The 13376-nt window shown below is 46.9% G+C and overlaps 1 protein-coding gene across 3 annotated transcripts in view; it reads right to left on the bottom strand.

Moving 5' to 3' along the window:
* Positions 1-13143, bottom strand: part of LOC111835076 (neuronal tyrosine-phosphorylated phosphoinositide-3-kinase adapter 1-like) — a 35106-nt gene extending 21963 nt beyond the window's left edge. Inside the window, exon 1 of one of the 3 annotated variants that reach the window (XM_023795002.2) lies at positions 13055-13143. The gene's annotated coding sequence lies outside the window, so the exon portion shown is untranslated. Of the gene's footprint in view, positions 1-11571; positions 12425-12982 lie in introns of those variants that run through there. The other 2 variants (XM_023795003.2, XM_023795001.2) reach the window with 2 other exon arrangements.
* Positions 13144-13376: the final 233 nt, after the last annotated feature.

Genomic DNA, 13376 nt, shown 5'->3' with positions numbered 1-13376 from the left:
GAGCTATAGTATTATGACTCAAGCATTACAATTGCCTTTGCTTAAAGGCGTGGGTAGATTATATTAGAGCATGCTAGATGGATTCCTTCTGTAGTCTGAACTATTAATTCAAGTTTATAAATATCCCAGCTATCAGAGGTCAAGTGCGAACACAGTCACAACAGAAAGCACACGCGATGCGAGTGAGTGCAGCCCAATTACCCCGTGGCTGTGCAGTTACCCCAGGCCAGGCTGCAGGGCGGCGGGGGGACATTAGTCATAGGGGTGTGAGAGTATCTCAGCATGGGCGGTAAACAGCCCGCCCTCTGGATCACAGCAAGTCTGCATGAAGCTGTGAAGCTGATGAGTCTGCACAGCAGGGTGGGGGGGGGGGGTGCCCCACTGCCACTCTACCTGGGGTGTCCCCGACTGGGGCCACGGATCTCTGCACAGTCCGCCGCTAATCCTGAGGGGCATGAACATTCATTTATTTAGCGAAAAACTCATAAACCGGGGTGGGTGTGTCATGCCGGTCTGTGGGCCAGAGTGTGTGGACAGTAGGGGGCCTCGTTACCGGTGACTCAGCGAACCAACAAGCTGCCGGAGAGAAGGAGGGAGCTGGTGGTAAGGCCGTAGGAAGGTGGGGGGAGGGGGGCAGGAAGTGACACAACGCGGATACGAGCCTGGGGGGCCCGGAGCACTGAAAAAAGAGAAACAAGTGGGGATAAAGATACATTTTCGGCAGATACTTTTTATCCAAGGCAATATACTAAAAAGCAGGGTAAGTCCCTGGAGCAGCTGGAGATTAAGGGCCTCACTCAGAGGCCTAACAGTGACATCAGTCTTCCAATCCTGGGATTTGAACCAGCAACCTTCTGCTCACAAGCACAGAGTCCTAACTCACTCCAGAAATTTTCCAGAAATTCCAAGATTGTGAAAACCGGGGGAAACAGAATGAACAGTATAAGCAAGGAATGAAGGTTCAATGGAAACCCCTTTTTGATGGGGGTGGCTGGGAGAGGGGCAGGGGTGATAATGCATGCTCTGTAATACCTGGATTTGCCCAACGGGACCCGGTACATTCAAGCAGTGATCGGCGGTTAACAGGAGTTGGTTAAACCTGGAGGCAAATGATTACGCATGATAGTCCCACACAAATTGGTCTCGGAAGCCTACTTCCCCCGTCATTAATGACAGCTATTCAGCTGAGCAGTCAATACAAATCCACAGGGGTCACGTGTGATAAAATGAGATTCTCCATATTTAAATATCATTCCCTCAGATAGCTTGGGAGCATTACACTGCTGAATAACAGGGACCAGACAGCTCTGACCCCAAGTCCTACTACTACACACCCTGCTGTTAGGGAAAAGGGGATGTGCTTGTGCCTTAAGACATGAAATATTGTGTTAAGATGTTATGGAGTGTGTTATGACACTTGGAGTCACTTTGAGTACTTGGAGTTTATTAATGATGCAGCTGTTGGGCACATATCCATACAGCCACTGCAGAACTGGCCATGTCTTCAGCAGGGTCTGAAGTTTGAGGGACACATTTGTCTTACACACTTAGTAACAATCCATCCATCTTGCACTGCTTATGCAGTGTAGTGTCACAGTTAGCATGCAGTCTAGCTTAGAGCTCGAGGCAGGGGACACCTTTGATGGGATGCTAGTCCATCGCGAGACACACACACCCAGGGGCATTGGAGGGTTTAGATACCATGGACAACCCAATCCAAGTAGGGATCCAAGGTAACATTTTCTCAGGGTGCCTAGAATTTCTAGCTACGACCCTGTGCATACCCACACACCACGTGGTGACATTTAGAGAACAATTCACCTACCTGCAATGTGTTGCCAAACCAGAATCAAAGTTTATTCATGGGTAATTTTGCTTGGTACGAAAGGTGCTGATGAAAAGACAGACAAACATACAAACATGGCGATACAGACGGATATGCCAGGAAGCTATGCATGAGGAAGCTGCAAACTCCACAGACATAGACTCAAACCCGCAACCCTGGACTGCAGTGTTACCCACTGAGTGGGGGGGGTAGCTAGAAATTCTGGGCCTGGCAAAATGTCACCAGGGAGGGAGGGGGTCCTTGGTAGATTTTGCAGACCAGGCCCCAACATTAGATTTTGGGGCCCCTATGAAGTGCTGGGCCCCCAATCTGCCAGGGCAGTGTTCCCCAAACCAGTCCTCGGGAACTCCCAAACAATCCACATTTTTGCTTCCTCCCAGCTCCGACCAATACAAAAACACAGAAAACCTGGTACAGGTGTCTTAGGTTCTGGTTGGGAGCAAAAGTATGGACTGTCTGAGGGCCCCCAAGGACAGGTTTGGGAAACACTGTGCTAGGGTATCCTGCCATTCCAACACCCCAACCACTGAGCCACTTATATAGGAATGAAATATTTGGATTTTTAAGATGTAAGTGTAACATATGATATTAGAAAAAGCTATTTCTTCTGCAGCTGAAGAGATAAACAATAGCTGGCCATTAGATGTCATTGTGGTTAAGGGTGAAGTCACTTTGAGTCCTGAGGGTGTTTTTTTTTTTTTGCTGCATCCAGGATCACGGTGCTTAAGTGGAGCTCACTTGGGGTGAAATAATCGGCTAAGAGAGCCACTTGCTCACAGAACAGCCACTTGCTCACAAGGATGCGAGCGGAGGCAGAGGTAATGCAATACAGTATTAAGCTGTCCACACCAATGAAACCACTTAAAGCGAGAAGATGCCATGATTGAAGAGGCAAAAGGGGGATTTCAAACTGTAAAGGGTACCCTTGGAGGTGTGATTCCAGGAAGTATGGTGAGGCATGACAGAGGGGGTCAATCAGAAAAAGGTCACTTGGGTTTAGGTTACTCTGTGTCAAGATCAGGTGTCCGTAGATGTAGATTATGACCTTATGTGGGAGGGAGAGTTCCCATCCCCAAGTGCTGGACAATTTTCAAAACTTTTGTAAATCTTGCAAAATTAAATGATGAACTACATTTGCCAGTGTTTCTGTAGTATGTGTTTGCCTCTTCGGATTCATCGCACACATCGCAGCACCATAAGTTCGTGGAAACATCGCGGCAGGACTGCAGGAACATCGTGAGCTTGTTACCCGTGACTAGAAAATGGGATCGCTTCGTCCCTAAAATTTCAGGTACACGGCATGCCCTGGAGACGTGCTTCATTCGCCAGACAAATCGGGGATCCTGCCTTCAACGGACTGAAAAAGCCACAGACCGCATCGACAGACGGACGGGGACTGCGGCTGCACCGGCCCGACCCGGCTCCGAATACGAGGGAGACGGAAAGGGGAGGAAAAAGGACCGCAAAAAGAAGCAGAGTAGAGGAATTCGTAGACATAAGGGGAAGAAGAAGGAGGGACGGGAAGAGCGAGGGAGCGAGAGGTGAAGGCGGCGGTGGGGGAGGGTTGTGAAAGCACGTCTCGCGCACCAGCCGCTGCTGTGTGTGTGGTCGCCTAGCAACCCCGCTCGTCTGCTGCCTCTCCGTCTCCCCGGCCGCCGCGTCTCCAGCTGGGCGCGAGTGGGACAGGCAGAGATTTACCACAGCGGCGCCCGTCGTGGCGTTTCCAGCAAGGGAAGTACCCATTAATGAAACACCAGCAGCGGGGCAGATGGCACGTGGCCGTGCGCCGATCGTACGCTGGAAATGTGCGCGCGAACGTACACAAACACGGCGAATCCGTATCTGTTTGCCATTAGCGCAAGCTCCCATAGTCTTAGTTTTCACAATTTTCAGACTTAACCAAAAGCATTACAATTAGCAACATCAGGCAACAAAAACTACAAGAAAAACATCATGTCTAAAGATTATATGCTAAATAATGTAAAGTAAAAGTAATTACATGAGGAACCCAGACCGTTACAGAAGATCAAAAATCAGACTAGATTAACATGCTAGTGCAAATCACTTATTCTGATTTAAATTCTCATGCTAAGGTGCAGAAGTGCACAATATACTGCCATAGTTCATAAATGCTAGGCCTGTCATGTTTTGCATATTTTCGTGGATTATCCAATGCCTTGCGCCCATTGTTTCCGGGATAGGTTCAGGATTCCCTTGACCATGCGTAGGACAAGCGGGAATAGAATATGGATGGATAGATGATAGATCTGATGGATGGATCTATGGATTGATGGATGGATTTTGCAGGAACAATGATACATTTATTGAAGTATGCATGAAATATGTTATTTCACAAAGATGATCATCATGATGTGTGAATACATTAAATGAATCATGTGGGTGTATTTTTTTTTTTTAAAAAGTAATATCAGACAGGTAAACAAATCACAAGATAGAAAGGTAGGCTAAATTCTCGCTGTCAGGGTTACAGTCCACTAGTAGAGTGATGGGCGTGTCCGGTGCAACACTACGGCACCGCCTGCTGGGGGCGCTCTGCTGATCGCGGAAAGGAGCAGAGAGTTCCGCACCTGGTTAAAACTACACCGAGACAGAAGGGAAGTAAACCGGGAAGTGAGCATGTGTGAGACAGAGGGAAGAACGAGGCAGATCGAGTGAGGAAGAATGCGACTGGGGCGCCGTGAGCAGGAGGATAAGCGAGAGACGGGATGAGAGTGAAACAGCGCTTGGGTGAGAGTCAGTGAATAGTGAATGAAAGAGCAAGTCTGTAAGTGAGTCAGAGAGAATGATTAAGGGAATATCTGAGTGAATGACTGAGAGGCATCCCCAAATTACCCCAGTTTTCCTGCTCCTCTTCCTCAGCGGACTCGTCACATATTAATCTTTCATAAAGCAGGACCAGAAATAAACTCATTCCCTTTCCATGCGCTCTATTGTTCAGCTTTGCTCCTTTGCTCTGTCATATACAAGCGAGAGGAGGCAGGAAGCAGAGAGAGGGTCTGGGCTGGGCTCGGGGAGGTTCGGACGCATTTAATTAGTGGGGAAGAGTAGATATAAATGATCGACGAGCTCTTAAGCATTGCGTGAGTTACACATGGTTATTACCGCCCTCGGCTCCCGGGGGGGCTGTAACCGCGAACCGCAGCCACAGCTGTGCGGAACTTCTGAGCGCGGTGTCAGGCGCCGGGCGACGGCGTCTGCAGGGGACACCCCGCCATAGACGACGCTAGGCTTTTCTCCCAGGGGGTGCAAGGAGAGAGAGAGCCATCCCGATAAATACATTTGCAAAAAATACATATACAATCCTTGTTGTTATACATTGATATAACTAACACTAGCGGCATTTTCAAATATAGCTTTATTTTTATAGACCTTAATATGTTGAAATAGCATTTTCATCTGACGAAAAGGGGGTGCAATTGCACCCCCGGTAAAATCGCCTGTGCGCTACAAACAGCGCAATAAAGCCAAAATCGCGTTGAAACATCTACCATCCGCAGACCGCATAATTTCTCTTCCGAGTTTAAAACAGTCAACTCCAAATCTGGTAAACTGATAAATAAATTGATAATTCGCGTGTTTAAAATGTGCCTATGACCTGGCATTGTGTGTCGCTGAGTTAATGCATTGTGACATCGTTGAATCCACCAGTGTCCCCAAATGGGCTGTCCTCGGAAACATCGCGTTACCCAAGAATGACCTGCAGTTCTTGCTTATGTTTTTGCACATATGTGTGACACGTTACCATTAATATGTTTACAGCACAGGATCAGCTGTGTGAACACAGTCCAGCATCACCTGGCGAGCCCTCTTGTAAAATGCCAGACTCCCGTTTCCACTGCACCTTCCCCTGCCCCCCTCTCTCTCCTCCGCCGCTCTCTCCCTCCCTCCCTCCTGGTGCAGTCTGCAGTCTGGCGCACTTGCTGACCCCACCCGTTCCCCACACCCTCCCTGCCTCACCCCTGCTGCACACAATCGTTGCCCTTGACTCTGGCATCTTTCATGGTGGGTGTAAGGACCAAGGTGAACCAGACACGATGAGACACAAACGCACACACACACACACACACATGGTGACCCCCTCACACACACATACACACACAGACCACACATGGTGACCCCCTCACACACACATACACACACAGACCACACATGGTGACCCCCTCACACACACGCAGACCACACATGGTGACCTCTCTCTCTCAGACACACACACATACACACACACTCCCAAAATGAGGGTTAGCATAGGGAAACCACCCCCCCCCCCCCCCCACACACACATGCTGCTGGAGCCATGATGACAGGAGATGCGCAGAGGCTCAGGGACACGCATGCCATATGCCAATAGCATGATCACACAGATATGCACATGCATGTCTCATGATAACAATACTCCCCTTCCACATTCAGTCGATGTTTAGCCCCCTTACAGCTAAGCAGTGGCAGTTAAAATACAACGTGTGTGTGTGTATTTAAGTGTTTTTGTAGATGTGTGCAGATTTCTGTCAGTGATGGGCTCTAATGGTCACTGCCTAAACAGACCAGTGTACAGGAGGTAAGCCAGTGTTTAATATTATTACTGAGTGTATCACTGCCTTCTTTGCAGTGTGTTACTATCGTGCCCCTATCAGCAGACGGCTGTCAGGACTTTAACTGCCCGTCCTGCTGCCTGCCTCGGCCCTCTAGGTGCGGACAGGAGTCTGAAAGGGTACCAGGTCCACACCCACAACTGTGACACACATCACTGCTGGCTGCCTTTTAATCCACTCGGCGTCATGCTCAGTAGTGGAGCGCAGTGCGCTGTGTGAATACGTTCCCCTTAGACGTGGAACTTACAGGAACATAGTATGACCCATCAGCGAGCCACTGTGAGAGATTTTGCTGCCATTCCTATATGTCAACCCTAGAGGGCATCGCACTGGAGTGGTCAGCTCATAATGGACCTTTGAAGTACAGTCAGCCGCAAAAGCCCCGTCAGCAGGTGAGCAGCGTGCTGACGCAGTGTGCGAAGTCTGGCATGTCATTGCAACACGGCAAGTTTCACAGTGGTGCATTGCCATGGGTGGTGGTGGGGGGGCATTATCTATGTATATAGTGCTGGGTTTCCTTAAATCATTTATATGGCCCGTCTGCTTGTTCCTTTTTTCCAAGTTCAGTCTTTCCTGGATTGTCTCCTCCCACCATTTGATTCCCGCCCCTAGCTCCTCCCACTCTGTGATCCCCCACCCCTAGCTCCCCCACTCAGTGATACCCTGGCCCTAGCTCCTCCCACCCCGTGATGCACCGCCCCTAGCTCCTCCCACTCTGTGATCCCCCGCCTCTAGCTCCCCCACCCAGTGATCCCCTGGCCCTAGCTCCTCCCACCCCGTGATGCACCGCCCCTAGCTCCTCCCACTCTGTGATCCCCCGCCTCTAGCTCCCCCACCCAGTGATCCCCCGGCCCTAGCGCCTCCCACCCCGTGATGCACCGCCCCTAGCTCCTCCCACTCTGTGATCCCCCGCCCATAGCTCCCCCACCCAGTGATCCCCCGGCCCTAGTGCCTCCCACCCCGTGATGCACCGCCACTAGCTCCTCCCATTCTGTGATCCCCGCCCCTAGCTCCTCCCACCCCGTGATGCACCGCCCCTAGCTCCTCCCATTCTGTGATCCCCCGCCCCTAGCTCTTCCCACTGTATGATCCCCCGCCCCTAGCTCCTCCCACTGTATGATCCCCCGCCCCTAGCTCCTCCTGTCCTCATAATCCTCACCTACCCGGCATGGCGGCATGCAGTGTGACAGTGTGCTTGGCGGGAGGGGGATGTGGAGAAGATCCCACCCCCTGGCAGGCAAATCGAGGGCCGCTCACTACAGGGACCAACGTGGCATGAGGACAGGACAACCATCAGCAAAGCCATGATGGGGTGCAGACGGTTTATGGGCCGACCGCTAATCCAGATTTGGGAAGAATTTAAAGACAAGCTGATAAAATGGCTGCCATACACAGAGCACTGACTGTTAATCTGCCCGGACTCTGATGCCAATTAGTGCCAATCTGCGGTCTAATGCTTTTCATAGATTTAGCGAATTAACTGGGGGTTGAACCCACAAGGCACCCCCCTGTCACATCCTGGGACATCAAGGGCCGCTTTGGGAGAATGCTACACGTTGGCCAGCCTTGGTTTTAACCCCATGCATGTCCATCTTCTCTCTGCCTCACTACAGTCTGAAAATTAACGAAATTCAGCCTGATTTATCCGTCAATCCTAACCACTGTCCTATCAACCTCTGTCCCCTCACCACAGACTCAGGCTATTAAATCATGCGTTATTTAATTTCATGCAGTTGCCCTTTACAGAACCACCAAAGATTTAAAAACAAAATTTAACCGAAGTTGAATTTTCATTTATATTTGTCTGGATGTGTGTTTGTCTGGCAGTGTATTCCCATTGGTCCTTTCATCTGTTTGTCAGTCTAGTAGCCCATTCCCATTGGGCCTTTCATCTGTCTGTCAGTCTGGCATTCTATTCCCATTTGATCTTTCATCTGTCTGTCAATCTGGTAGCCAATTTCCATTCAAGCCTTTCTTCTGTCCATCAGTTTGGCAGTTTTCTTCCATTGAGTCTGTCTTTTGATGCTGGGTGGCACATTCTTCTTGTCTTTGTCTATCAGTTTGTCCAAATGGATTTTCATGGATTAAATATTAATGAAGTCAGTCTGTCTCATTCTTAAGGTCATATTATTTTATGTGATTGTTCAGCAGGGGAAGACATAAACGAAATTTGCTCCAGTTTATCCATTTAAACCATTTCCTGCCTGTGTTGTTCTTTACGGTAGCACTCACTACACATTAACTTCCTGCATGTAATGCAAAATATATTCAATGCAAGAAAAGAAAAACTTCACTTTCACCTTCACTATAAAGGCTTATTACCACATAAATAAGCGCAACTTCTCCTTAAAATCTGAAGAACATTATTCAAACAACTGGACCCGCAAACTGGGCTGTACAAAACTTAATTATGCGAAAACACTTAACTGTTAAATTAACATGATCCACTTGGTAAAGCTATTTAAAAACCATTATAAATGAATACAGAAATAACTGTACAACATGCATTGTGTATTAACAAAAGCATCCAGTCGGTCTGCAAGATGCAGGATGTAATAGAGATTGGTGGTACATGTTTGTTGATTTACTTGGACCTTCGAGCAATCTGGTCTGTGATGTATATCAGCGGTGTGGAAACACGCCAGCATGTCGCCCATCTGCAGCCTTTACATGCACAGAACCGAGACCCCGAATCACCCAGTTGCTCTAACGCTCAAACCCAATATTATCACGGTTAATTAATGCACTGCAGTGCATGAACAGGTGTCCTGATGTCATAAACCACCTGTAACCCAGGAAACCGCGCACAGACACATTCCTTTGCTGCATTAGTCAGTCAATTCAAAGTAGCTAATTCAGGACAAGTGATCCATACATACATATTCTAATTGCTCAGCTAGTACAGGCAGCACAGTACATGAGGCATAAGACCCCCTAGAGAGGATGCCAGTTCATTGCAGGACACACACACACACACAGACCTGTACTCATGTCTTTGTGGGGACCATCCATTCATTTCTATGGGGAAAAAACCCTAATCCCAATATGACAACCTTAACCTCTACCCAGCCCTAACCTTAACCATAAGTAACCAAACAAAATGCAAGATTTTTGGCATGTTTAGTTTTTTCGATTGCAGTCACTGGTTTTTATAAAATTGGTTTTCCCTTGTGGGAACTGAAAAAAAATGGTCCCCACAACGTCAAAATAACAGGTCTTTATCACATTGTGGGGACCCCATAATGTAATATATGCCTAACACACACACACACACACACACACACACACAGGTTGGAACATATCTTTGTGGGGACTCTCATTTCTATGGGGAAAACTCTAATCCATACATGACTACCTTAACCCCTACCCAACCCTAACCTTAACCATAAGCAACCAAACTAAATATGAGACTTTTGGCATTTTTACTTTTTTGATTGCATTCAGAGATCTTGGTGGGGACCTCGAGGCAGCAAATCTTCGAGCTGAATAAGCTCCGTGACCCTGACTTTATCTGCTCGATTAAACATCTCACGTAGAGCTATTAACTGTGTCTATGCATTTTTCGTTACCGGGCAAGGAAAATTATCTAAGTTTTTAATCTTATACATTTCTGATAACATGTTTGTTGGAAGTTATACATCGTTTAAATAGAAGTGCATCAGTTAGCCAATAACAATAAAAGACAACAATAATAACAGACAGGACAAAGTCTTAGCGGATGTCTGCATTCATACACGGTGTGGGTATCTTATTTAGGATCGGAAAAGGCGGCTGACACAAAGGCACAGTTCATCGCCAGCAGACGGATGCTCAGCAGCCAGACCCAGGGGGAGCCGAATAGTCTCCCTTCTCAGGAGTTGCAGCACAAACTCGGGACGGTCTACGCGCGGTTAATCGGCGAGCAGTCTTTCAGCGCGCGAACTGAGTGACTATTGAGTGACACCATTTAAAATGCAAGGCACACCGACCTCATACTCGTATTTGGAATTTCCACATAAGATGCTATTCACTGGGGCAAGCAGTCTCAATAGGTAATAGACAGATACTGAGCCTCGCGCTTGTGTGGTTAAGCTCACATATAGCCTACTGCTCCTCTGTGCATGTGCAGATATGTGCTTCCGTTGCTCGTGCAATAGGTATGGGAATATCTGTGTGTTATTAAGTAGAAATGTCAGAAATGTCGTGCGCGTGTTCGCTGCTCTTCTGTCACATGCGTACGTGTGCGGTACTATATGTAACCATGTCGCACGCGTGTGCTTATGTGTCTGCTGCGCGTGTCCCTCGTCCGTGTGTGCGCGCATAGGTGCCCGTGGGCATGCTCGTGTCTGTAGGCATTGTGCCTGTCTTATGTTCTGCCGGAGTCACGATCAGACAGGGCTGTGAGGCATGTTTGCGCCCCCCAACGCCTCCTCCCCCGGACCATGTGGGTATAAATAGTATAGCGAACGACTGAAGTAGGGTACACACCGGCAAAAAGGAAACAGTCTGTAACACTGAGACTGCACTGGGATACAGCGCTAAAACAGAGCCGTAGAATAAAACACTACACTCTCATTGTGGAAAACTGGTTTATGTAAAGAAAAGGAAGTAAATGATTTCCATTCATAAACTCGTTTCCTAAACCACATGATAAAGCACACATGGTCCTGCCATACATATATTCGGTGTTCTGTTCAGGCACACCGTTCAAATGACCGAATTATTTAACTGATTTCAACACTCGAAGGCAAGGGTCACTCCACTGACGTACAGATCCATTGGCGCGCACCCGTTCACCTCAAACAGCTGCCCGGAATCACTAAGACACAGGTAGTTATATAGGCATCCTGACTAAACACATAAAACTAGAGTTTGTATAATAATTACAGTTTGCCTTTTCATACAGGCATCCCTTGATCACCAACACAAAGCACAATGCCGGTAAAAACAGCGATGGTGCCGATCAGACATCGCCATGGTGAATGCGGGGCTTCGCTTTACATTCCGTAACTGATAAACTGGACTACGGTTTAAGTGCAACTGGATAAAGGACTCACACAAAAACTTTATTTCTGGCACTTAAGTCCATTCATTATACGTTCTATTTAACTTTTAAAACAACAATGGAAAACTTACCTATTTCAGAAGCTTGATGAGTTCGCATCCAAATACGAGAAAGAAACGTGTAGGATTCACGTTTAGTACTTAGTCGTAGATGCGGTGCCGTGTTTTTATACTACAAACAGCATACAAGTTTATCAAAAAAAGAAAATCATAAAACTGTCGTTATTTTGCCTAGAACGGAGTGTTCTGCTTACAATGATAAAATAACCGTATAAATAACGATGCTCTATTGCTTAATATAGCGAGAAAGAAATCAAAACAATTTGCCGTTTTTAATTACCGAAATGTTCATGATATTGCAGTTCTTCGGGATCAAGTTAAACTAATATTAGTTAGCGTACTCATTTAATTAGTGTCATTTCGCAGAAAAAAACATGGAGTGTGATTCGGTGTGGACGATATAAGAATGCAATCAGTCCTATTTGTGGAAAAAAACCTTGCTTTCATTAGTAGACGTTTAAGGTCTTGTTGAAGTTAAATCCGTGTTGCAATTCAATACGACGTTAAAATCCTTCCTTTAATAGCTCATTCACAAATAGTGCTGAAACGCTCCTGACCTACAATTTTTTCCACTCGAAGAAATTTAAAGTCATACACGCAATTCGCCTCTTTAAATGAACCTGTTATATTAGTTAAGAAGTCGTACTGTTGTTTTACATAACAGGTTTTCAGAAGCAGTTGGTGGTTTCAATAACAGAAGCGATGAAGGAACTGATGATGATCCGTTTCGGGTTAGCGGCGCGTCCCATGAATCCCCGGTTCACAAGCGCCCTACGATAATGTTTTTGTAATTGTCGCCATTGCATCTCCGCGAGACATCTTTTAAAATGCATTCATGAAACGTTGCCTTTTATTTATATTTCCTACTCTGCCCTTCCCTCCCTCCCTCCCTCTCCTTCTCTTTCAGCCCCCTCACGAGTATTTACAATTTTGCCAGCATAGACGTAAGCAGGCTGTCAGCGTATAGGGATCCGCAGATTCCGGAGTCAGACCTAAGTCAGCTTGCATGCACACCTACACAGTGTCTCTGACAAACACAGTCATTTACACACACGGACGGAAATAAATCCGCATGAGTACTGCTGACGAGCGAACACGCATTACAGGCAGGGTGCTGTAAATGTAGTTTAAGAAATATAATTCACGCAGTGAAGTTATCTGAGAAATAGACACCCTGGTAATAAAAAAAATCCGCTCTGTTAATCAATTCATTTACTTGCTGCTCTGTATTGATTCAATAGCCTATAATTCTGCAACCACGTAAGCCATTTACAGAAAAAAACATTCACACCGGAAAAAAACTAAAACTGGGACGATATATTTGTAATTAAATAACATTTAAAAGCACAACAGATATAACGTTTGAAGCACGTTAGACTCCAAAAGGGATGGACAACCTGAAAAAAAAATCAGTTAAGCATACCTCGAGGTACCCCTTAATACAAATTCCCACAACTCTTCCCAAACTAAATATCCTTCTTTCTCATTAACTCACTCATATGTCCTCTCCATTTGCTGGTTTTATCTCAGAGTTCTCCATCAGCCTCCTTTCCTCTCTCCCTCCCTCCCAGCCTCCCTTCTTCCCTCGCTCTCTCTCTCTCCTTCCCCCCTACCTCTCCTCCCTTCTTCCGTCTTGCGCACGCCCTATAAATAGATTCACCTTTATGCTGTCTGTTCCGTCCTGACTGTCTGATACGAAGGGAGGTTCACAGAAGAAGTAATCGGGAAAATCAGGGAGAAAGGTTAATGATTACAGCCGTAAACATAAAATTAAATGGGCACAGTGCAGACAAAAGAACAGTATAAACATGCACAAA

This window comes from Paramormyrops kingsleyae, chromosome 10 (assembly GCF_048594095.1).
Source record: "Paramormyrops kingsleyae isolate MSU_618 chromosome 10, PKINGS_0.4, whole genome shotgun sequence".
Classification (NCBI taxonomy): Eukaryota; Metazoa; Chordata; class Actinopteri; order Osteoglossiformes; family Mormyridae; genus Paramormyrops; species Paramormyrops kingsleyae.
This window is presented reverse-complemented; position numbering and strand designations above follow the sequence as displayed.